Source organism: Macaca mulatta, chromosome 6 (assembly GCF_049350105.2).
Source record: "Macaca mulatta isolate MMU2019108-1 chromosome 6, T2T-MMU8v2.0, whole genome shotgun sequence".
Lineage (NCBI taxonomy): Eukaryota > Metazoa > Chordata > Mammalia > Primates > Cercopithecidae > Macaca > Macaca mulatta.
In genome coordinates, this window is record NC_133411.1 from 131950159 (window position 1) to 131973047 (window position 22889).

The 22889-nt window shown below is 37.8% G+C and overlaps 1 protein-coding gene across 9 annotated transcripts in view; it reads left to right on the top strand.

The window, feature by feature from the left end:
* The window catches only part of SNX24 (sorting nexin 24), a 191014-nt gene that overhangs the window by 144421 nt on the left and 23704 nt on the right, over positions 1–22889 (top strand). Inside the window, exon 5 of one of the 9 annotated variants that reach the window (XR_013418042.1) lies at positions 21744–21873. The gene's annotated coding sequence lies outside the window, so the exon portion shown is untranslated. 9 annotated transcript variants of the gene reach the window in all.

Sequence of the window (22889 nt, forward strand, 5' to 3'; positions counted from 1 at the left end):
ATTTGGTGGAATATGTCATTGGTTTTTTCCCTCATATTAAAGATATCCTGGTAAGACTTTTCATACTTATTTTCCTTTCTCCTGTATAACAAATAGCATTACTCATTTTTCCCATGTATTATTTAGATCTTTTAACAATGCACTTTGGTATACATTTGAAAAACTAGGACAAAATATGTTCATTGAATAACACAAATTATATCTAATGATTAGAGAAGTATTTACAAGTGTGATAAATTTAGTAGACTAGGGTAAAGAATAACAAGATTAGGTTTTGAACTGTTTTGTAATAGTTATCTGGAAAAGTAAAGAGTATTTGATTAATAGGTAACTTGTAACTTTATAGCATGCAGAAAATCTAAAAACATGCTAAAACAAAAGGCATCTTCTCAGGGGCAGTTCTAATTTCACATGGCACTATTTTTTTTTCTATCAAACTGCTTGTGAGACTTTGTAGAAAGATATCTAATTTATCTTATTTTTATTCCTGTGCTACCCTAGAATTCACAGTTCAGCTGGAGATATCCAGTTAAAATGGAAAAGTTCCCCGCATTTTTAGTGTTTTCAGTTTTGCTAGGAAACAGTCTTCAATTGAGGGCTTTTATACGGTAGCATCTGTGAGATGATATAGTTTTCTTTGTTGGGAGAAAGTATTCTGCTTGAATCAATTGTCAAGAGGTTTAATATAATAAGGCAGCTTGTGGTATGACTGAAAGAAGCACTGTGCACAAGAAATTCCCACAGCAGTTTGTTTTTAGAAGAAAAACTGAGTTCACCTGAAACATGAATACATTGAAAACCAAGACTTAATAAGGCTGAGCTGAGAAAGAGCTGAAAAGGTTGCTGTCCAAAGGCCCATGTCAGTGATCTCATCCAATATTTGTCTTTGAAATTCTAAAAGGCATATAAACCAAAATTACTTTTTCTCAGGCTTTGGGAAGTACTGGCTTGAATCAGTAACATTCAAGCCTGTTGATGTTAGTGTTTTGATTTAATTCAATGAGAATGTATTCTATGTAATCTACAGGATAAATGTAATGTATCCCTTCTAAAACAGTCTTTTCTGAAAGAGCTACGTCTACCACTCTGGATTTCACAGGTTACAATAGTAGTACCCCCACCACTTGCCCTCGTGAACAGAGGCCGGATATTGATTAACTATCACGCTGGCATCAGAACTACTCTTAGGATTCAATTTTTTTGTTGTTTTGCATATTTTATTGATCAAAGTGGTAAATGAGCATCAAGCGTGCAAGAAGACGATGAATTGTTTACTTGCATAAAATAACCTTTCAATAAGGGAAGATGCATGGCTTACACTTTGGTTCTGTTCTGCGGCCCGAAGCAGATGGCATTCAGCTGCTATTGATTTGCTTCCATAGTTAAGGAGCAGCCTGCAACCCGGCATGCCCACTGCATTGTGAAAAGGGGTGTAGATCTGGGGACCAGGGTGGAAGCCAAGAAGGGCTGATGAGCCCACCCCCAAATCCTAAAGAAAAAAAATTTTGTTTGGAAACCATGCATACCTACTTAAATGAAAACTTGAATTAATATAATTAGATGTGATAGGGACACTTTATGCACTGGTGCTTTTAAAGAAAGAACTTTTTTGGTCATCATTTATGCAGATGTCTCCAGTGAATAACAAATACAGTAATAATCACAGAATACTAATTTTAAGCATGTGATATTTGAAGAAAACTAAATAAAAGCTCTCCTTCTGCCTTCGGGGTAAAATTAGGTCATCTTTAGGTACACCACATAATGCCCACCGTTGAGCTTTCTGGCCTTAAATGAAAATGAACATGCAAGTTGTGCTGACAGCCCACCTCTCCATGTTTACCAGTTGTGCCGTCTCCATTTATTCAGCAGTCCCCCGGAATCCTTTGTCAGCAGCCACATTTGGTTTTAAAATGTCTTTCCTTAATAGGTAGTTGCAGATGTTGAATTTATAAACATTTTCCTTGAAGCTGTGTCTAACAATGACTATATCTCAAAAACTAGGATAGGTAGGCTAACCTACCGATGGTGGGGTTTTTTCCTTCATTTTCCAGACTTGTTAAATATCAAAAATCCTTTTGTCAAAAACAATAGGAAGAAATAGTAAGTATACTTACATCATAAAACATACATTTTATTCAATAATACATTAGTCATGTTTAGCCAGCTTTAATTTTTTGCAATTTTTTTTTTACAATTTATAAATTTAAATGTGAGTAACAAAAAAATTATAATGAAATTATTTGCCCGTAATAGCAGAACTCTGCAGATCTACTTTACTGGGTTCTTCTCACAAACAACCTGTTACATCAAATAATTGTTTTAAAAGCATTTCAGTAACTGTTATTCCTTATAATGGAAATGTTTTATTGTATGCTATTTTTCTTATTTGTGGAGGAGAGAGGCAAGTTCACTTTGCTTATCCCAAGTAAATGTTAGCTTGGTCTCTTCCCAATATCCGCTCCTACTCTGGCAATAAAGAGTTTGGGGTTGAAATTTAATTTACTTTCTTCTGTAACAAAATGAAGTTGCATTTCATATTTTTGACCTTCTCTCCTTCCAGTACTAGAAAACTCAAGCTTTTCACATAAGAGACAATCTTGACAAGCAGACGGAGTTTAAGGTGCAAGAGGCACACTTGAAATGCCGGTGTGCTGAGTCGGGATGTGTGCCTTGACTAATTTACTTATTCTGTGCCCCTTCCAGTATCTAGTGTGACAGAGAATACCTACAGCATGCTTTGCCCCTGAAATAAGAGCTTTCATTTCCAAGGTGGGAAAAGACTAGTTGGCATCAGGCTTGTCAGACTCAAAAGGAAGTTGAAAAGAAAGAAGACCTTCCTTCTATAGGTTGCTGTTGGTGGGAGACCTGTTCAAATGTGGGAACAGAGAACCATTGCCTCTGAAATTGCCGGTGCTCCTGCCTTGTCCCATACAAATGAGAGCTGTGTCCATGGGTCAAAGGGAATCCGTAAGCTTAAAGTGCAGATGATATTGTAGGGTAGGGAAGATACTTGAATACTTCTAAACCAAGCTCCCAGCACTCCATTTGCATGCCAGAGTGTTGATTGTGAAAAAATTAAAGCAAAATTATTAAGTTTAGAACTTGTCTTAATTCATGCAAAACATACGTTATTTGTGCCAATTTAGTATGTTTTCAGGAGATAAGTAGTATTTCTGCCTTGACATACAATTAGATATATTAAAAGTGGTATGCTTAATTAGCTTTTCATCAGAAAAATTCCTCCCCATTCTCTTGACAACACCCTACACTGAGTATTAGCCATAGTCTTTTTGCTGACCCAGGAAAAACTTGGTCAGCATCTTCTAGTATTTATTTAGCCAAATCCTCTGACAACTTGACTCTTAAATATCAGCTATAGGAGAGTGAAAAGATGAAAAAGATGTACTTTTAAAAAGTTTTACTGAGGTATAATTTACATAGCATAAAATGCACATATTATAAGTGTACCATTAAATCATTTATAGGAAATTTATAGAGTTGTCTGACCATCAGCACAATATAGTTTTAGAATATTTATAACAACCTCAATATTTGCATCATGCCCATAGAGTGTACTTTTTTGTCTGTACAGTTTAAGAAATTTTCATTATAAACTTGAGATTTTAAAAATCAAATACATGTTTTGTTTTGGGGGTTTTTTGTTTGTTTGTTTGTTTGTTTGGGTTTTTTTTTTTTTGAGACGGAGTCTCGTTCTGTCTCCCAGACTAGAGTGCAATGGCACGATCCCTGCTAACTGCAACCTCTGCCTCCCAGGCTCAAGTGATTCTCCTGCCTCAGCCTCCCAAGTAGCTGGGATTAAAAGTGGTGATGCCTTCCTTTTCTTATCCATTAGTTTTTGACTCAACTCACTTGTCCGTTTCAGGTTTGGAAGGTGGCTTGTCCTTGGAATGTAAACCACCTTGGAAGGTTATGGCTGTATCTTAAAATGTGGGTTTTGGAACCTGCCCTTCCAGATAGTCAGAAGAAAAAGGCAGGAAGTGGAAGAAAGTAATGTAACATTCATTCTGTTTGTGCCTTTGTCATTTCCTTTGGCACATGCATTTGTTTTCCAGGGAAGAATGACTGGTAGATAATAGAAGCCTTTTCTGTATTAATTTTGTTCCTGATTCCCTGTAGTAGTGAATGCCGGGGGGAAAGGAAGGAGAACCTCAATGTCTTGAGCATCTCCTGTGTTTCAAGGGCATGCCAGTGCTTCCTGTGTGGACTTGAATTAAACTGAAGGAACTGTTGTATCATATTCCACTGCTATTTATTCAACCTCTGTTTTGAGCAGTTCTTTGAACACATGTTTAATCATATTCCATTTAGCATGTAAAATGTATTTTATGGCAAATTAAACTTCTTTTTATATTACACAATTTAGAATTATAATCAACTTATTTGTGCTACTGGAAAAAAATGGGACCTATGGGTAATCTAAAATGAAAACTGATATCAAAAGCATTTTTTATGAAATGAAATTTTGTAGTTATCAGAATATAGAGCATGCTGTCAACAAATTGGGAGAAAGATGCCAATGTTCAGTAGATATTGAGAAATCTACTGTGGCAGCTGCCCAGCACAGAACAAGTTGTTAACACATAATGCCTTTGAGGAATTTAGGTTGGCCATTTAGATACCTAAACAGATTATTACAATGTAATATGTGTGTTTGAAAGAAATATGTACAGTGATATACAGTTACTAAATGGGGAGAGGTTTGGTTTGTTTAGTAGGTGGCTCAAAGAAGTTACTTCGCTTTCAGCAAAGTCCTTTAGTAGAATAAAAACTGACATTAAATTTAAAAGAATAATAAAGATTAAGTCTGTCCATAGGAGATTTTATTGTATTATGTATGATGGATAATATATTAAATATTGCGTAGGCATTGGATATTTTATTTGAAAAAATATTAACTCTTTTAAAAAAAGCATTTGAATAGTAATAATAGTATTAGTACTGGTAATAATAATGCAGGCTTTCAGTAGTTATTGATCTGCTTCTCCAAATAGAATTTTGAATAACTACTTCTAAAACACACCTAATTCAGCAAGAAATTGAGGAAGTAAGACCACTGGTGCTATTTTTCAGTAAGTAATATTTTATTCTCAATAGTTAAGTTAATAATTATATAATTAGTCCCAAAGATGGAAGTAAATGAGACATATTCTCAAGTGAGCTTTTTCAGCCTTTTTTTTTGCAAGTGCAACAATTTAGATTGTATTTTGATTATTCTTTCCTTCTATTCCTTCCTTTTTTTCTCTTAAATGGAATATAATTTAAATTTTGCATATTCTCATTTACTTTTGCATAACTAAAGGGTACCTTATAATTTCTCTTCTCTTTTGTTCTTTCTCTGTCTTAAGACATTTAGAACCTGTGATTTTTAAGCATTTTTGAATATTTACTTATACCATATGCCATCTGCATAAAATATAAACCATTTACCTTAGACTATATTTATCTCAAAATCAACTCCATTGGAGTCACTGATGAGAGCAGACTTTTACTCCAGGACTCAGAGTTAGCTTACAGTGTTAGAATGCCTGGCTATTCAGACTTTATCAAAATCCTTCAAATATAACCAACAAAGTAATGAACACTTTTTGTTGTTGTTGTTGAAACAACAGGGTCTCACCTTGTTGCCCTGGCTGGAGTGCAGTGGCAAGATCATAGCTCACTGCAGCCTCGACCTCCTGGGCTCAAGCAATCCTCCTGCCTTAGCTGCCTGAGTAGGTAGGACTATAGGTGTGTACAACCATGCCCTGTTAATTTTTTAAAAATTTTGTAGAGATAAGGTCTCACTGTGTTTCCCAGACAGTGAGCAAATATTCTTAAACTATGACTGTATTGCTTCTGTTTATATTTAGAGTGAAGTTGGTATGTTTGAAAAGGTGTGCTTTTAGGTTTGCTAAATATTCACATTATTGTGATAGTCATCAGATTACTAACAGAAGGCCACTAAAGAATAATGGATATCTGTTGGTTTACTGTAACATCAGCATCAATGTTTTTTTCCAGAGTAATCCTTATTTGTATTAATTAGTGAAGAAATGCCTATTCTATCAAAACTGGGTTTACTGATAGGGAGTTCAGTCACAGACACAGATCCATCACTCTTCTCTCTGTAGCTTGCTCCCCTTTTATGTGTCATATGATCGTCACAACAATCTGTTGGAATCTGTAACTTGAATAGGAGATTTTTCCCTGAAAATATGATTAGCTAACGCATTATGTACTTAAAGGTATGTAGGCATTTCAGAGTATATTCTTAGGGTAGCTAAAATACAGCAAAAACAAAAACAAAAACCAAAAAAAAAACCTCACTGCATTTTATACTTTTAAACTTCAGTCTCTCAGATTGATCCTTCTTTTTTCTTTAAATAAATGACACAGTTAATGGAGCAGAGGATATCTAAGCTTAAAGAAGCTCCTGAAAAATGAGAGCATTAACCCCAACTGCACTGAATTCCCTGAACGTCTTGCATTCTCCTCAAACTTGAAGTGGGCACCTGCTGTTTAATGTAATTAGTTTCAAAGGGAATGTCAGATCAGTCCTCAGGAGCTTACTCTGACCCAAACACCCTCATAAGGAAATATCAGTGAGACAAAACAAGAAAAGTTATCACAATTGGGAGGCTTCTTCTCACTGCATTATTCAAAGTTATGCTTTAACAGAGTTCAGGTTGCTGTCTGACTCAGTTATATTCCAGTTGCAAAATTGTACTCAAGACAGATTGCTTTAGTGAGTAGCTATTTTCCTCTTCTAGAAATGAAGACATAGTGGGCTGTGTAAAAAAACTTAGGAAATGTTTGCAATTTTGACATGAGTTTTTAGCACTTATTAGGATAATAGTATTTAAAAATTAAAGACAAATTAACCTAATTTTCGGCCTGCATTTTTCCTTATGCATTAAAAAGTATAGTGAACAAATGAAAAAACAAATAAAGAAAAAAAAGTGTAGTGAACAAGCTGTTTTTAATTTCTCTTTTTTGTCCTTATTGAAGTTGAGATTGTTGTGAGCCATAATAAAGTGGTCAAAGAGGGACTTCTTTGGGTAGCAGAATCCATTTGACACAAAGCGAGAGCATTACTGTTCTGTTTGGATTATTTTTCCCAAGATTTAGATGAACAATGGCTTATTTTGTTGGTAACTTGTACCCATGTCATCTCATGTCATGACCATGTTTGTTTATTTCCCTGTGGCATCCTCCTTGGTTGAGTCTTATGTACATAGTCAGCCACAGCATGGCCTTTCACCAGAGCTTGAGAGAGGCACTGTGGGTCCTGCTCTGGACCAGAGGATGAAGGGGAGCAGCTGACCACTGAAGGACCAGAAGGTGGTGAGAGAAGGTCTCTTAGGAGCACTTCAGGGAGAGTGCAAGACCTGGGTTCTCAACTCTCCTGCCCAAAGACACAGCGATTGTTCACTTGGTGGATCTGGACTTGGTTTATTAGGAAGAAATGCAAGTCATTTAACATCTCAGAGTCAGTTTTTCCATCTATAAAGTGCTCTTGAGCTTATCTACCTCAAAGGTAGTTGAGAGGATTAAGCGACCCATTGTATGTGAGGCCACTTAGCAAGCCATAAAACGTTTTGAAGATGTTAGATGTTATTATTGTTTCCTCAGTAAATCCCTTGCTTAATTTCCTATCAGTCTCTAAGTTCTTGCTTCAGCATTCATGTGAACTAGGCCTCCAGCTGCTTTGGGTCAGACACTTGCTGCAGTGGCACCTATTGCCTTCCAAAGCAGAGCATTCCATGAGACTTCAGCTTTGACCTTTCTCTTTAAACTAGCCAGAGTTTGCTTTCTCAGTATTTAACCTTTCTTGGCCCTGATTCTGCCTCTGGAGTAACCCTCATGCATTCAGAGCCCTTTCTTGGCTGCAGAGATACAGTGATGATTCGGCAGACTCAGCCCTGCCCTCTTGGAGCTGGAGTTGAGTGGACAAAAGCCAAGTAAACCCATCAAGGAAATAATTGCTAGCACTCTGAAGGAAACAAATAAGGGAGCAAGAAAGAGGTTATCAGAGAGTGAGAATGAGTGGGAGAGGAGCTCCAGAGGATGCTGTGATAGCCTGGTTTTCAGAGGTGAGAGAAAGGAAGCAGCTGGGTGGATGCGGCCATCTTTGGCAGAGATGAGGAAAGTGGACAGTGATGGGTCATGGAGTGGCAGGCTTTTTTATTTTTGTTCAAAGAAATACTGAGTTCTGCTTTGAACATTTTGAATTGCAGATGTCTGTAAGAAATTCAAGTGGAGATTTTAAATAGATACTTAGTTTTGATGAGTCTGGATCCCAGACAAGAAGTCTAGCCTGAAGATGTGAATTTTTACCTCATCAGCCTTATGGTTGTAAAATCCATGGCAGTTGGTGGACTTAGGGAGAGGGTGCTGGCTAAGCCTTGAAGAGTCCCAACATTCTGAGGTCAGATAGAAAAGGAAGAGGCTACAAAGGAGAGTGAGAATGTGATCTGAAACAAACCCAAAGAGTCACAGAAAAAAAAAAAAGAGAGAAGTGGGAGGGTGGCTGTCAGGGTGAGTGGTGACCGCTCAGAAGCTGAATAAGGTGAAGTTAGCAGTGATTTAGCAACCCAAAAGAGACCTGTGGCCATGGCAAGCTGAGGATGGTGGAAGCCGAAGCCAATTTGCAGAGCATGAAAGAGTGAATGAACTGGAGATAAGAAAGGGAAACAGCATCTGTAGAACACTCTTGGAAACTTTTGCCATGAAGAGCAGAGAAATGGGCTGTAGCCTCTGAGGGATTTTTTTTCCTGTTGTTTTACAGTGAGAGTGCATGTTTATGTGCTGATAGGAATGGTTCAGCAGAGATGGAAGGGTGAATAGGTAGATAGGTAAATGCATGGATGGGAGGTGGATGGGTGGATGGATGGATGGATGGAATTAGTGAATAGCTAGGAGAAAGAAGAGCAAAATAACTAAAGAAATAAATACTTGAGGCCGGGCGCGGTGGCTCAAGCCTGTAATCCCAGCACTTTGGGAGGCCGAGACGGGTGGATCACGAGGTCAGGAGATCGAGACCATCCTGGCTAACACAGTGAAACCCCGTCTCTACTAAAAAAATACAAAAAACTAGCCGGGCGAGGTGGCAGGCGCCTGTAGTCCCAGCTACTTGGGAGGCTGAGGCAGGAGAATGGCGTGAACCCGGGAGGCGGAGCTTGCAGTGAGCTGAGATCCGGCCACTGCACTCCAGCCTGGGCGACAGAGCGAGACTCCGTCTCAAAAAAAAAAAAAGAAATAAATACTTGAGAAAGTCAAGGGGTGGGCTGAGAGCCAGAGCAGAGATATAGGAATTGGCTTCTGATGGAAGGAAGGACGTTTTCTCCACTGTAGCAGAAGAAAGAGAAGATTGATGGAAGTGCAGTATAGGTAGAGTTGTTGGGATGAAGATGAGGAGGATCAAGCCAGGTGGCTTCTGCATTCTCTTTGAAGTGTGAAGAGTGGTTATCAGCTGGGAGAGTGGGTGGAGGAAGGGATGAGGGAGATAAAAGAAGAGGATAAGTTTTGAAAATGGGTAAAGGCTGATTCTTCTAGCGAAGTAGTTTTCGAGTGTGGTTCCTGGACCACTAGCTTCAGCATCACCTGGAAACTTGGTAACTTATTTGAAATGCAAATTCTTAGGCCCCACCAAAGACCAGCTAGATCAAAAACTCTCTCAGTTGGACCAAGCAAACTGTTTTAACAAGCCCTCTAAGTGATTCTGATGCTGGCTACAGTTTGAGAACTACTGTTCTAGAGAAAAGTAACAAGATTTCTGGACCATATATTGAGGATAAAAGCTTAAATTTAAAGTGAAACCAGTCTTTTTTGTATTCTGTAATTTTTCTCAGTGTTTAGCAGCTTAGGTTAAGGCATGAATGAGAGATTGCTGGGATTCAGCCAGAACTGAGCTGTTCCGAGTACAGCAGAGGAAGAGGAGTTGATGGGTTTGAGGGTGGTTCAGGGGACTTATTCTGATGGTAGATCACAGCTCCTTAAGCTGGACAAGAGGGCAGAAAATTTAGAGGGGGGCTAATGGGAGTCAGAAAGTACTGGGTCAGTGGATTGGAAGTCTCACTAGTAGTAAGGGAGCAACACCATTGCACAGAAGGCCTTTGTCGGAACTTATTGGCCCACAGAGATAGTGCTTTTAAGATCTGAATAAATGAGTTTGCATACCAAGTCTATGGAACAAATACTTTCTTTGGCCTGTGTGCATGCATTAAGGGGCTAGGAAGTTATAACACAAGTGGATTACGTATAAAACACAAGCTTTTTAAAGAGAAATTAATCATAATGTAAATAAAACCATGTAAGAAAATGTTCTCTTTCTTTAATGAGCTATTTAAATTATTCAGGAAAAAGGAGCATGCCTGTCAGGTGTTCCCAGGTAGTTAGTTCCCTACCCTGCTTTCCAGGACACAGTTGGAACAGACTGAGGTGAGGGTGGTTGAGTAGACCACTGCCTGGTACAGTTTGGCCAACTAGAGTGGTTAATATGCAGGCCTGACAAGCTATCTAGGTTGTTGGTTTCTCCATTGCTTTTAGGAGTACCTTTGTGTCTCCTGAACCTCTGCCCAGCCCCAGTGATATCTGGCTCCTTAGTCGGGGTATACTAGGGATAACCATAGGCAGGGAGGAGAAATGAATTCACAAATTTTATCCTGAGACACCAGAGGCACATCTTCCAGCTTTTTATTTTTTAATAAATTAGTATATCTCCCTCAAACTTAGCTAAGAACTTCAAGATAGAAAACGTTTGCTCGAAGAGGTATGAAGTCATTTTTAACTTGTTAGAATATTAGTGTAAATCCTTGCTATCTCCCTTTAATTGCTCTTAATGGAAGGCTGTTAAATCATCATAAAATTTGTGATTAAAAAGACCTATTAAAGTAGAATTGTATTTTTTTTTCCACCAGCCAATGCTAAATTATTCCCTGTGGCTCATTCTACAGTGGTTTGGCCATTCTTTTGTAAAGTTAGTTTAACAGAACACTCCATTTCCTGGGGATACAGTCTATGATTTGTTTAAAAGATCCAATTTGGGAGGATATTTTTCTAGATAATCAGCTTACATTTTTCTTTGTTTAGGTTCATCTCATTACCTATATTCTTGATTTCTTTACTGTCCTATAATGGGTGTTCTTGGCACCTGCTGGGTTAGGTTTACAAATTTTTCATGTATTAGGCCTTTTCTTTTTATAGACTGTGCATGAACCTAATTGCATTTTTATTTTTCATATGCTATTCTTTGTGTTATGGACTTTTTAAAAGTAGTAAATTAAAAATAACATATCAGCATTATGTTTTCTTTTTTCCCCTAAGTATTCTACCCAGTACTAAAGCAGTAAATTAAAAATAGAATATCAAAATTCCTTTTTCTTTGCTCTTTCTCTCTCTTTTTGTATCAATAATGCTACTTAGTATTCTGTCCTATGGGCTAAAAACAGGACTTTACAATCTGCAGAGGCATGAGGGCTCTATCAGGGGTTTATGTGTTCTACCATAGGTAACAAGCCAAATCCAAGGGCTTAACTAAAAGTGAATTTTAACCTTAATCACTGAGAAGGAAAGTGGTAGGTAATTGTGGGTTTTGGCTCACTGGCTCAAGATTATCAAGGACTGCATCTCCTTGGTTCTTTTGGCCTTTTCCTCATAATTACAAGATGGCAACTAAGCTCAAAGACCATGCCCATATTCTAGCCAAGTGGAAGGAGGAAAGGGGAGAGACATGAGCAAAAAGATGGGGGCCACTGCAGCCTGACCAGTCATTTTAAGGAAGCTTTTTGACTTTTCCCATCCAGTCACTTCTTGTGACATTTTTGTTGGTTAGATCTGTGTCACATGCTAAGGGATGGGGTGCGGGCGGGGCTGGGGGCATTGGGGGCGCGGGGGGGTTGTTGATGGGAAATGTTGGGGGAAGAGTGAGGCAGGATATATTATTTTCATCAGTTTTTGATATTGTTCTTTGTTATTTTTAGCTTGGCAGCTTGCCACACACCCCAAGAAAGTTGGTATTCCATTAGTAAAGAAGAAGAGAAGACTGGATCTTGCATAGGTGCAAAAAGACTGGTGTAATCTGGAAAACTCCCAGAAAGGGGCATATTCATTCTTGGGTATATGTCCCTGAATAAATGTCTGTAATTCAGCTCCCAAGTGATAGAAGGATTCATTTCAGTGTTAGATTTGGGAGAAGGGCTAGGGTACATATGTTCCTCTTTCCCTGAACTCAGAGAACAGGTTCCAGCGTGGACCCCCTGTGTAGTCCTTAACAGCCATGTGTAGATAGCCCTAATTTCTCATCTTTCTTGCTATTGTGTTCTGTCCCAGTAGGCTACTGTTCCTCCCTGTGTATTTTAGTGAACAATTTCATTGACTGTATTTTTTGTTGCAGCCAAGAGGCCAAGCACCTCCTCCTAACTTTCTTTACAGATGTTTTTTATTTTATAGCCTATGAGCCATCTCCACAAGGGCCACTTTTCATACATTGTTTCTCTGAGGACTAGCTACACATCTTATAATTAAGTCTGTTGTCACACTCTAACCATCTCCCACTATTTTCCCACTAACTACTGTGCACTTTGAAGTTTGCTCATTGAGGGTTCCTAAATCCATGTAAAACATCAATTACATTACTGTAGCATTTAAACAGGTGACTAAATGTAGTGTTATAACTGACCAAATATAAAATGGTGTTGGAAGTCTTCATTTAAAAAAAATGATGTTAGCCTAGTATACTCTGTCTGAACTATAGTACAGTAAGAATGTGTATCCCTAGAGAGGCCTCATCTAGCTAGACTATACCACTTGAAATCCAGCTGTCCTGGAGCTGGGTCAAAGTGTACAGTATGTAAAAAAAGAGAATGCTGAAATAAACCAGGTAGTTGGGGGAATGTTTAAGGGCCCTGAGAGAGCAAATTGTTTTAAAGCACCTTAAACACTTTAAAAAACATCAGTTCATCAACACATATGGGCTGTGCTAATTGTAAATCTTTTATTAAAAACCAGTCTCCTAAGGCTATCTATAGGGAACATTTTATAAGCCTAGTTCTGATTACTGTTTCTTCTATAAAGTAGTAAAGCAGCACTCCCATTCTATAACTTGTATTTAACTAAATGTCTTACCACATTATTTGAATTATTAAATCTGTTTTGGTTCGCTTGTTGTAAAACAGTAATATTAAATACCGTAGTCTCCTGATCTTAGGTTTCACTTACAGGTACGTAGCTAGTTTGTAGTTGTATGTATGTATATATTTATTTATTTATTTTTGAGACAGAGTCTCATTCTGTTGTCTGGAGTGCAGTGGCCCGATCTTGGCTTACTGCAGCCTCTGCCTCCTGAGTTCAAGCAATTCACCTGTCTTGGCCTCCCATGTAGTTAGGATTATAGGTGCCCACCACCACACCCAACTAATTTTTGTATTTTTGGTAGAGACGGAGTTTCACCATGTTGACCAGGCTGGTCTTGAGCTCCTGACCTCAAGTGATCCACCCACCTCAGCCTCCCAAAGTGCTGGGATTACAGGTGTGAGCCACTGTGCCCAGCCTATGATTGTTTTTAAAATTTGTTTGGATTTTTTTTCTATCAAATCATCAAGAAAATGCCCCATAAATCCTGGCATTATCTATTATGTGTAATTGAAGTGCATTTTTATTCAATACACAGGTAATTTAAATGGATCAAATATGTATAATATGTGACTTTAAAGTAATTGTACCCAGTCATTTGCTGAAAAGAATTGAGCTAGTCAGAAGTTGTCAAACAGGTTTTGAAATGTTATGAGGCCAGATCCTTTTGTTTTTTGTTTTGTTTTGTTTTTTTTGAGACAGAGTCTCGCTCTGTCGCCCAGGCTGGAGTGCATTGGTACCATCTTGGCTTACTGCAACCTCTGCCTCCCGGGTTCAAGTGATTCTTGTGCCTCAGCCACCTAAGTAGTTGGGATCACAGACACATGCCACCTCACTCAGCTAAGTTTTTGTGTTTTTAGTAGACACAGGGTTTCTCCATGTTGGCCAGGCTGATCTGGAACTCCTGACTTCAAGTGATCCACCCGCCTTGGCCTCCCAAAGTTCTGGGATAACAGGTGTGAGCCACTGCACCCAGTCATTTTGTTGTTGTTGTTGTTGTTTTAATAGAAAGATTAATGGAATATGTTGCCTTTCTTAGTCTGAAATTCTTTATATATTTGTAAGAATTAGTTGAGATGTTAAGATAAATTTAAAATCCAAGGAAAACCAAGAATGTATTTTAATTGAGCCAATTTCAATGGCTCCCTTAAATACATCTGTGGAATAAATTAAGTTTATAAATAGAATAGAAAAATATTGGGAAAGATGAAATATTCCAATAAAATTAAATAAGAAAAGAATTAAACTATATAGCATAGTGCTATTGTGCATACAGTAAATGTCAGGAAATATTTGGGAAATGAATGAATGAATGACTCTGAACCGATATATAATTTGAACAGTAGTTTTGAAGCTAGAGACACCTGGGTTCCAATCCCAACTGTCCCCTTACCTTCTAAGAAACTGTCACAAATGATTTAGCCTTTCTCAGCCCCAAATTCCTCATATGTAGAATTTGGATAATGAAAACATCTCATGGTATTGTGAGAATTAAATAAGATAAGGAGCCTGGCACAGAATAGACATTAAATGAAACATTATTGTTGTTATTGTTGTTCTAATCCACATGAAAATTACCATATTTGGTAGATTAAAATTGTTGAAAGTTAATATGACAACCCAGTATTAAACATTACATCAAATGAAATGATTGTTTTGTCACCCAAAAAGATAACAGCCCAACCTGAGGGTTTGGGAAAGTTTCCTAAGGGAAATGACACTAGAGCTGAAACTTGAAAAATAAGTTAGAGTTGGCCAGTTAAAAAGAGGTGGTAAGGGCATTTCCAATAATAGAGCTGTGCCCTCACATAGTTTACCTTAGGGTAAACAAGGATAAAAGAGACTATTTCAAGTACTGTGGTAGGGATATATTGGGCCTTATTGGCTTGGCTATTATAAACTCTTGAGTACATTATATTCAGAGGCCAGGTCTACTGGCGTAGGACCATACATCCTTATCAATAAAAAATGTTTCAGCATAACACTCCAAAATGTGTGTATTTAATAATAAATCTTACACATGTACTGTGAGTCTACATACTAAAAATTAGAAAAGATAGGTTTTTTTATTTTTTAATTAAAAGTAAGTAAAAATGGAAGTTCTGGTATTTTTTCCTGAATCACAATTCATGATCTTGCTTAACTCTCCACATGTCTGTAATATACTTTGGAGACCCCTGGCCTGTGAAAAATCCATGAGCATAGACAGAGGTTTTCCTAATGCTTCCTAACCATGTTTTCTGAGAGTTCAGAGTTATATATATTTATATTTATATATATATATACACATACACATATATAAATAATATTTGCAGTACCTGCATAGTCTCAGAAGCCCCAATCTAGAAAATTAATGTTACCATTGTCTCAAAACTGATTATATCCCTAGGATAGATAGATAGATAGATAGATAGATAGATAGATAGATAGATAGATAGATAGATAGATAGATAGTATTTGCAGTACCTGCATAATCTCAGAAGCCCCAATCTAGAAAATTAATGTTATCATTGAGTTAAAGCTGATTATGTCTCTAGGATCCCAGTCAGGGATCTGCTTCCTAGGAGCAGAAGCAAAACCACTCAAGGAAGACATACCTAGAACTTGGCCTGCAGTAGATTCCCACAGATAAAGCCTTTCTGAATATGAGCTTATGAACCAAAACTACAAAACATAGAAAACTACAGGAATAAACAGCTATGAGTGAGAACAGAGACACAAAACAGCAGGATTAGATCCAAAGAACTGCAAGTAAAATAACAATCTAACAGAAACAAATTAATATATTAACGTTTAATCTGGGCATAAGAAAAGATTAAGACTCTAAGAAAAATAGAGCTTCCAGGTTTGAAAAGGAACCAAATATGAAATGAAAAATATATAGTCATTAAAATTAGCTCAGTGGGTTAGTTAAGACGCAGTTTAGAGTTAGCCAAAGAGAGGATTTAATGCATGGTCCCTGGATCTGATTAACACTACTACTGTTCTAGTTGTAGTCACAATACAAATCAGACGGTGTCATGTACAGTGAGATATCCCATCTACCTACCACCCACCCACATAAGATCATTCAGTGACTCCCAAGTCTACAGAGAAAAGAAAAAAAAATCCTTCACATGATCCAGAAGCCCTGCCTAACCTCTCCAGCTTAGATGACCCCATTTTATTGCTTAGCTTTATTTTTTTCTGTGGCCTTCTTTAAGGGTTTTTTTTAATGTCATGCTTCTACCTTCCACAGGCCTTTGAACAAACTGGAATATCCTACTCACATTATTCTCATTAGCTCATTCAACTCCCAGCTCAAGGGTCACTTCCCCAGGGAAGCTCTCCTTCACCCCACAGGTTAATAGGGGTGCTTTGTTACTAATGATCAAGGAAACTAGCTACTCCCCTTTAAGGTACTAATTCAGTTTGTAATTTCACATTCATTACTGTGAATCAGCATTCATCTTCCCTACCCAATGGTAAACCCTGGGAGGACAGGACTATATTTGTTGGGCTAACCATTGTGTCCCCAACACAATGCTTGTAGTTAGTAAATGCTAAATGAATACTTTTATATGAATACATTCCAGAAAAACACAGAATGTAAGTTTTGATATTAAAATAGCTCCAAAGACTATTGATTTTCCACTTTCTTTTGTCCATGGTTAGTTTTTTCCTTTTAGCCACATTATCAGAAATGATATTCCTTTTTTTTCAAATCTTCTTAGGCCAAATTATATTATTTCTTTGCACAGATTCGTTATTATTTTAAATAGGCCCTTTTCCGCATTCAGCGTTTAGTGTAGGTCCTCAGATTTCTTGCAAGATAATCTATAAAGCCCTGTGAAACCATAGCAGGTGTCTATTTGAATTCCTTGAGTAGTGCAGTTTTTACCAAGGTACAGGCTAGACGCATCTTGCAAATGGTGTCACACACAAAAAGGGGGATGCATCGTACAGTGGGTTCTTCAGAGCACATCTGATTTTTATTTTTCAGGTGGTCACGATCCTTCTTAAATCTGTCTACTGGCTGACTTTTTAAAAGTGTTCCTTTGCTAACCTGATTATGACTCAAATTTTGTGAAATTTTGACCAGGTGCAGGGAAGTGGTAAGTAGAAGACTGAGGACTACAGAGCCTCTGTGAGTTCGTAGGTTTTGGGTCCCAGAGGACAGTGACACTGAGCCCAGTTACTGCAGTGAGGAGGTATTGATTTTTCTCCCTCCCTGTTTTTAGCCATATCTCTGAAGTAGATATGGTATGAAGCATCTTTCCTGGTAAAGAGAGGAAAAGCTGCGGTGGTGAACTTTGTCACCCCAACAGCCGGACATTTCAAACCAAACTAGATGGAATGGAGGAAGGGCTTAACGTGCTCTTGTAAACCTCTTGACTTAGTTCAATACCTTAGCTTTTGTGACAAAGAGGTTCCCTACAGTTTATAACAACCATGATAGACAATGGGAAGAAGCGTGTGTGTGTGTGTGTGTGTGTAAAAGGGAATAAAAGGATCAAATCAGTGAAAACAACACAGCCCTGTGCTATGATCTTAGAAGGTTAGCAAAGTGGTCTTGTCCAAGTTTTCAACAAGATGTTCCATTCCTGTTATAATTGGCTGCTGGGTAGGTTTGGACCTAACTAGAATGCCAGCGTTCGATTTCACCGTGTTCTCAGTGGAGATGTGTCACCGTTTATGCTCGCCTTAGTGACAATTTTCTAAAATGGAAACTCGTGGGAAATCATTACAGTGTTTATATGTCTCCCTTGTCGGACAGCGTTATCCTGTGATATTTTACCAGTGTTTTCCACTGCATGATGGCATCTCGTGAAGGTTAAGGCAGAACAAGTCCCTCTGTAATTTTGTGACTACATTTTACTTACCAAAGAAGAAAAGATAACCGACAATTAAGTATTTGGGATGTCACAGAAAGAACATGTGCAACTAATCAATGGTATCCTTTGGGAACATGATTTTATAAAGCTGATAAGGTAGAAAAATTGGGATTTTGTGATTTGTGTTACATGATGATAATTGCACCTTTTCAATAAAAAGAACATTTCTTCTGGAGTAAACATTGAGCTTGCAGGGGCTGTTGGTGGTAATGCTGTTGTTTTTCTGCCCCATGCAGTAAGTTTTTTATAAATGCTTTCATAGAGTTTAATTTTTTTAAAATTCTTCATTTAAAGTGATATTTCTGAGGAAATATCTGGTCTGCTTTAGAGAAAGTCATTTATTCTTACAAGAGTGAGTAGCATTGTGTAAAGAAAAATTGTTTTGTTTGTTTTTTACAAAATACACTCTTTGCCCAGTTTTGCTATTTATCAGAGTTGGATGTAGTAATATCGAAGTATGTCAAGCAGCCTATCACACACCTGTAACAGTTCTTTCATTTAACCCCATTTCCTACGTGTACCATCATAATAACCTGATTTTTGGTCTTCTTGTATTCCTAAGTGACAGATTGGATGGAAGTTTCTTTAGGGCATTTCTCTGTTAATTCTATGCCATCTCCAATCTGCAAGTCTATTAAAGAGTCCAGCATATTTTGATACTCTTCAGTGCCTATTCTTTTCATACTGTGTCACTTTTACTACTTTTATTGCACATGCTTCAATTAGAAAATGACTCCTTCCTTGCTGCTTTTGACAGTACTTTCTTCTTGTTCCAGCAGCTTTGAAAATGCTGGATAACCAGTGGCCACCTTCCTTAACAGAACAGTTAGTTAACTTAAAGATCATTATCCCCTTGACTTTCCACTGCCTGGTTCCATTCTTCATACCCAATATTGGATGACTTGTTTTTATGGCAACTATTTTGAAATCTTTTAGTTATTTTCATTGCTTGCCTCTAGCTCTTCCTAGGTTTATTCTTATTTCTCTTTTGTGGTGGCAGGGGTTGCTTGATAATATCACCTTAAGTGGGGTGAGAGAACTGTTCAGCTCATTTGATACCATGTGGAAGGAGCAGTTCTTGTAGACCTACCATTTGAGACCCATGACTCTCGCACATAAACAGCTACTCTGTCTTGCATCTGGGTAATTAATTCTGTTTCTCACAGTATTTCACTCTGTGTGTATACCTGTAAAATTTATTGGGATTTATTTCTAGCTTTTTCTCCAAACTTGTCACATTCATTTTGAATTCTTGATGTTTTACTGTATAAATTAGTTGACAGGCCATGTGTGCCAACTTGCATCCAGGAATGGGATGAGCAGCGTCAAAACTCCACCACCAGAGTCATTGGGTAATTAAGTAGATAGCACTGAGCCTGATCCCATCACTACCCTGCAGTTCAGAATGCCCCTCTTATAACACGGGCAGCATGGTAGTGCTTCATCAGCTGTACTCTAAGCCAGCAACGATAGAGTGGAAAATCATACTTTCCTTAATGTTTTGTTAATTTTCGGAACCCTCCACACCACTGACTGCTGCATTTTAGAATAATATATAGAAGACATGGAAATCATGAATATGAATTATTCTCTAGAATCGGTGCAGCAATAGATTTTGGTGTATTAGAAAGAATCCTTTACCACAGTAGCCTCAATGCCAGACAAATGTCTTCAACTCAGCCCAGAGCTGAAGGCATTAATGAATTCTAATAGCAAGGCAGCATACCCTCCAGTGGGGTTCTAATTGACAAAGAGATAGAAAACTGAAACAAGAAGGCCAACGTGTCCCCTTTGGGGAGCTGGCACACAGCACCAGCCGACAGTGCCTCAGGCTCCAGGCCAAAGAAAAGTGAGCCCAGCAGTGAGTGCTATTGCCCTGTCTAAGCTAAAAGCCGGTGTTCTTGGCTGGGCTGTCAGGGGTCTGCAAACCCCCTGCCACTGAAAGCACAATTATAGATGTATGTGTGTTTTCCAGCAAGCAGGATACTCAGCTTTTATCTGATACTCAAAAAGATACCTGAAATATAGAGGGCCAAGAAGCTCTGTTTGCTTGATGAACAATAATCCAAACTTCAAAATTGGTAAAATAGGTTGTTGGGGATTCATACAACAACAGTACTCAAAGAAAAGAGAATTAGCATCTATCCATCACTAATTGTGTATCAGAGATTCTTGGAGACATTTAATCCTCACAATAACCTTTTAAGATAGAAAGAGAAAGGATTCAAACTCAAGTCTTCCCTGAAAGCCCACGTACTTCCTACACCACACTGCCTCTCTAAAGAATGAAAGTGATTAATCATTGGATGGATATTAATCAAAAATAAAGATAAGCAATCTAAAACAATAGAGAGATAGGATTTGATATTCAAAAATTTAATTTTTTAAAACTTAGGAGCTTATTGTTGAGCAAAGTTGAGAGATTTAAACCGAACTGACATCTTTATTCTATAGGATGATCCAGGGTACAGCTTCAAGAAGGGGTAGTTCCTTCAGAGCAAAAGCCTTTCAAGAAACTGAAGAAGTTGTAAATGGAACAGTTGTGAGGTCCAGCCTTACTGTTCAGTTTCTCATGAATAAGGTCACGTGTGTATGAACAAAAAGATTTAATTCCTCTTTTTCATCTCTGTACCAACTGATGACAGTCATTTGTACATAATATGTTACATTAGGTAAATTCTTCTATATTTTACTGTATCTCTGAAGTATTAGTTCTTTTCTCCCAAGCTTTTAAAACAGAACTTAGGAAATATGCCTGCCCACATAACTGAATGCTTAACTAACCCTCAATGCTGCCTTCTCTAAAACTATAAATCCCAAAGTACATATTGGTCATTGTTTTATGGAAAATATTATTTGAGAATATTCAGCGAAAATTTAGCAAAGTAAATTACACACAGATTTCTGGAGTTTTCTGTATTGCTTTTGCCAGTATATCTTACGTAAAGCAATGTGATCATCTGTTTGGAGAACTCTGTTTGGGGAGGCTGAGCAGGATTAATTCCCGTCCCTATGTTGCAGTGTAAACAGCTTTTTGCCTGTCTTTTGTCATTAATGATCATGCTGTAGATGTGGCCAGTGCATTGTAAGCCAATCTGTCAAGGCAAATAAACAATTCACCTTGTTAAAATTCCCTAAATCTTGCATTAATAAAACCTAAGTAACCCCCTGAACACTCAAGAGATGTCTTCCTCCATACTGCAGTGATGGATGACATGTCTAAAGATCCTGGAAATTAAGTAGTTCAGGTCATTAAAAGTGTCCCACACTTGTTATTGATTTAATTTATTTTAAGAAGGTGGGGGTGGAGATAAGAATGTTATACTCTTCCGTCTTTTTTTAAATCTGAAAGCTACCACTTGTACAGATAATTAAAACTATTGCCTGGGGGAACAGGTATGCATGTGTTACAACATTAAGCTTTATTATTCAAATACGTATTGTATCATCCTCTTAAACAGATATCTAGAAAAAAAACAATCATTGAAACGTGTCGCAGCCAAAATACCTTGGAGTTTTATATGTGTGATGATTCCCAGAACTTTTTGAGTTATGGGCACTGAAATAATGACCTCTGGGCACCCAAAAGTATCCTCGAATAGGTAAAAACTGAGGTAAAAGTGAAATGATTTAAGGAAATTTAATTGAAATAGTAATGAAATTATGCCTCTGAACAGAGAGGGGTTTTTTTCTCTTTATTTTCTGAACTTTTTATTTTTCTATTTTTATAACCAGGAGAAAGTAAACACATACACACACATGGATGGAGAGAGGGACAGAGGGATGGACGGATGAATGCATTGGTAGATGGGAAAATGCTTAGAGAGTGATACGCTATTTCGATTCTATCTCACTATATTCTAAGGCAAGTTTAAGTTGTTGTTTAGTGTGTGTGTTTACTTGTTCATTGCTAGCTTTCTTCACCAGCCCATGCTCCACTGGACCTGTAAGATTTATCATCGTGTCCCAGTGTCTAACATAATAGATGCCCAGTAAATTCTTTTTTAATGAATAAAGTATAACACCCCAATTTTTTCTTCTATCTTTTATTCCTTAAGCTTCCGTGGGAACAGTGAGCTGTGTAAAGAACAGTAGCAGCCCCCAATGGAGGTGGCTCTTTAGATGACCCCTCTCCAGGGACTGAACACCAGGAGGGCTATGCTCTAGTGTGGGACAGAGGGCAGCCTAGGAGGACTGGCAACCTGTGTAGTCACCCACCCCATTTGTATGACCTGAACTGGGTAACAGTATTACAAAATCTGATAAGAAATTGGGGCAACTCAGTATGTGAACCATGGCTAAAAACAAGATGTGATATAGAACTGTGTATCCACAAGGTACATAATTTCACTTCACTTTTGTTACTTGTTATATATCTTATGCACCACCCTACACAGTATTCCTGATCAGTTGTATGAATGATATTTCACCACCAATTCTCATAGTTCTTTAAACAACATGTACTTACTGGACAAAATTTACCCATGGTAAGTTATGAAAAATGATCCTTAAGAATAGTTGTATTGAAGTCAGAGATTAAGATACAACCTTTGATGCTTTTCTCCTGTGGTCTTTTGGAAAAGGGGGAGGGGGAGGTGGCAAACTTCTGTTCAGTTCACACACTCTGGTAGACTTTAAAAATACATAGATATGAAGATACATACTTCTTTGTCAGATTTCTTCTTGACGTTGCATAATCTGGATCTCTGAGTAGTGACATGGTTATGCCATTATGCCGGCTATGTAGCAGAGCTCACTAAATGGAAGAGCTCTATAGATTTTTTTCCAGCATGTATGCTGATTTACACTTAGCAGTAAAGTTGTTACTGACCCTTTGAGTGGAGCTGTCCAAATGGCAATAAATGTCAGTTGATTCTAATG